We start from the raw sequence: 3544 nt of genomic DNA, 5'->3' as shown, positions 1-3544 counted from the left end.
TCTGCGAACCAACATCACGCCGGCCCCGTCTGCTAATAGTAGGAAAAGAAGGGTACGGCCAGGTTTCTTACGTGGCACCCGTGGTGTTGCACGCTTTGGAGAAGTTTCCCGTTCACACCCTGGACCTTTCTGTTCTGCTTACAAACGTTGCACCGCCAGAAGAGATCTGCAGACAGGTACCTTTTTTCTTTTTATTCTCATTGGATTCACTGACTGTATGTAAAGGATCAATCGAGTTGCAAGTAAGGTGAGCAAAATTCATTGGTAATGGAGGTGGCGTTGTTTTAATGTGCTGGGATGTTTGCTTCTGTCTGAAAATCCCCTTTTCTTTTAGACAAAACCACAAACAATCTGGATGTTGTACATGTCCACATTTTCCATACCCAATTTTACAGTGATGATGTTGCTAGCAGCTCAGGAAGCTGGGCGGTGTTGCTAATAAACATCTCTTTGTGGAAAGAAATGCTGCTCATCTCCCTGGGATCCAGAAAGTAGTTCTCATTGCCTCCGAAGACTGTGTGCTCCCAGTAGATGGCTCTGTATCAGACTGCATGTCGGCTACTTTTTGTAGCCTTCTTCTAAATTGTATTAGTAAGGCAACCAAGGTTTGGGGCTTCTGTTTATTTTGTTTTCACGCGGACATACACAACTTGTGCCGTTGCAGTATGTGCAATAAAAGCATTAACATTCACTAAACACTTCATTTGCACGCTGATGTGGTTTTAACTAGAAAAACTAAACAGATCTGGTGTTTTTACTTTTAGGCAGGAAATCCATTTTATTGTTTGGCATCACTACCTTTAAATATTTTTACCTTTAGTGGGAACATTTGAGAGCCATACAAGTAAGGACAGACATGTTACACGACTGAATACTGATGTGTCCCATAAGAGGGACATTTCCTTTCTTTGTTATGCGATGATTGTGGCTGTGGCCATATAGCTACGGTGTCTAGCCACTGCCTGAATATATCCTTCCCATCTTCTGACTAGAGTTCTTCGAATACTGGTAATCTGAAAGGGTGCACAGAGAAATTCCTTATGTGAAAGGATGCTTGCCACTCTGTTCACATAGTTTCCTTTCATGGGGCAGTCAGGTGGCTATGTAGCTATGTATTAACAGGTTATTCTACGTGTTTTAGTTTTCTTACCCAAGCTTTCCTTTTCACTAGCTGATCCGAAATGCTCAGAAGACAGCACCAAGCATAATTTATGTCCCAGATATCCATTTATGGTGGGACAACGTTGGACCTGCCTTGAAACTTACTTTTCTAACTCTAACTCTTCCAGCATTTTCGCCTGTTTTGCTGCTTGCTACGTCTGATGTACGTCACTCAGATCTCCCAGAAGAGGTATTTGTCAATACTTTTCTTACTATTTCTTCAGTGTCTTGTAATTTATGAATGCTTTCAGCATCAAAATGCTGCGCTTTCTTAAATGCCTACTGTTATTACTCAGGCACCCTAACAAATCACTTAAAATTTGCTTAGAGAAAAAGAATACTGTGAAAGCATCTGCTTAAGGTTTTTTCTGAGTCAAGCAAGTGACTTTCACCCCCTTCTCATGCATGCAAATAATAAATTAATACAATAATTCTGGTGGCTACAAAGTGGTTCAGTCAAGAATATGCAGTGCTTGAAATGACAAGAAGATGTTTTTACTGAAGAGATTTCTTCTGACAGTCTGCCATTCCATGCTATGTTGGGTAAACTGCTAATAATGCAATTTAGTAGAGAATTGAAACACTTTGATTAAAAAAAAAAAAAAAAATCAGTTTCTTTCTTCATATAGGCCAAAGCTTTCCAAGCTGGAAAGCTGAGTTCCAATTTCTGCTCAAGTAACTTTGGAATGGAATTCTAGTTGTATTCCTAAATAAACTGTAGTAAAAGTACATGCAGAACTTCATTGACTTCTGAGAGTTTACATTAAGGGAAGGTGCCCAAAACAGGAACACGCTGTTCTCATTCCGATTATTTTGTCTCAGTTACTGGGGGAAGAGAACAGGTCTTACCTAGATGTGTTTATTATCAACTGCTTTGAAAGTGCTTGAGTTCCCACAGAAGTTTTTGTACAGGTTCTAAATTCCTTCTAAAATAAGTAGTGAAATTCCTTACCTACCTTTTAATACTAGAAATTGAAAATGGAGGAAGATGTAGAGGTACTAGCTACTTCAGACACCTTTTGGTAGAGAAATAAAAACTCAGCAAAAAGCCCTCACTTGTCTGCTGAAGCCTTTCTCTTCCCTCTATAGCCATAAAGGTTCTAAGTAAAGGATGCAGCAGGGCCAGTAAATACAAAGGAAGCGATGTTGGATGTGGTGAAAGCCATTACTTTATCAGTGTAGCGTACAATCCCTTCACCAAGATTTAATTCTACAGGTGATTCTTAAAGGTGATATTTGAATTTGCCATGCCAGCCTGTGAAAATGTAGCCATTTAAGGCCAGGAAGATAACTTTTTTCAGTTTGTGTTCTTCAGGTTATTATTCATTTTAAAAGGTACTCATCTTTTTGGAATAGAAGATGAGTTTTTGTGGCCTTAAATCTGAAATGTCTTTCCTCCTTCTGCTTTAGATCCAAAAATTATTTAATAAGGAATTTGGAGAAGTGTGCAATATTGAGTTGCCTGGTAGGGCAGAGAGAGCAGCTTTTTTTGAGGACCTAATTCTAAATCAAGTGGCTAAGCCTCCTGTAAAGAAAACAGGTGAGGAGGATATAAGAAGTACATCTAAAACTTTCCTATCGAAGTTACTAGCTCTTTGGGATTTGTTTTGGCGGTCATTTTCTGTCAGTAATTTTGTCATATGCTTGTATTTGAGTACTGTAAATTGGCTAATTTTTCCTGGTTAATTGAAGTTGATCGGACATTGGAAGTCCTGCCTGTAGCACCACCAGCTGAGCCTCAGAAGCCACAAGAGGAAGAAGTAGGGATGCTGGAGGAGGAAGAGGAGGATGCCTTGCGTGAACTTAGAATTTTCTTGAGGGACGTTACTCACAGACTTGCCACTGACAGACGTTTCAGGGAATTTGCAAAGCCCGTTGACCCACAGAAGGTAAACTAGTGCTGATCTGTGTGTGTCTGTAACTTCTCAGCGTTCGTATTTCTCAGCGTTTTGGGGAAGGTTCAACTTTGTTTTTAGGGCTGCACTATTAGGATTTTGCAAGAAGCAGAGGCAGTGCTTTTACTTCTGCTGACTCTCAGATGTCTCTTATCGGATTATTCGCTGAAAGCCCTGGTTTCATTCTAAGAAGCCAGTCCAAATGCCAACACAGTCTGTTCGTGAAAAGGCTTTGATATGTAGGCATGTCACAGCACTGAAAAGCACAGAGATCTTTCCTTATAATTACAAACAGTACTTACAGGACTACTTTAATGAAGTCTAAAGCCCTTTATTGGACTGTCAGTTCCTGTGGGAACAGGAATAGGAGCAGCAGTTTGTAAAAATAAGTTTTGAGATCCTGTTCTCTGTTTCATCTGGAACTCCTCAAGAGGAATCAACCATAAGTGCAGTGTGTTTTCTTTTTCCTCCAATAGGCTGCTTAGATC

The 3544-nt window shown here is 40.0% G+C and overlaps 1 long non-coding RNA gene across 1 annotated transcript; it reads left to right on the top strand.

Moving 5' to 3' along the window:
* Positions 1 to 809: 809 nt before the first annotated feature.
* LOC140003217 (uncharacterized) lies at positions 810 to 3136 on the top strand. The gene is made up of 3 exons (XR_011811474.1): positions 810 to 1351; positions 2572 to 2701; positions 2854 to 3136. It is a non-coding gene; the product is annotated as an uncharacterized lncRNA (long non-coding RNA).
* The last annotated feature ends 408 nt before the right edge of the window (positions 3137 to 3544 follow it).

The sequence above is a fragment of the Anas platyrhynchos genome, chromosome 9, assembly GCF_047663525.1.
Source record: "Anas platyrhynchos isolate ZD024472 breed Pekin duck chromosome 9, IASCAAS_PekinDuck_T2T, whole genome shotgun sequence".
Classification (NCBI taxonomy): domain Eukaryota; kingdom Metazoa; phylum Chordata; class Aves; order Anseriformes; family Anatidae; genus Anas; species Anas platyrhynchos.
This window is presented reverse-complemented; position numbering and strand designations above follow the sequence as displayed.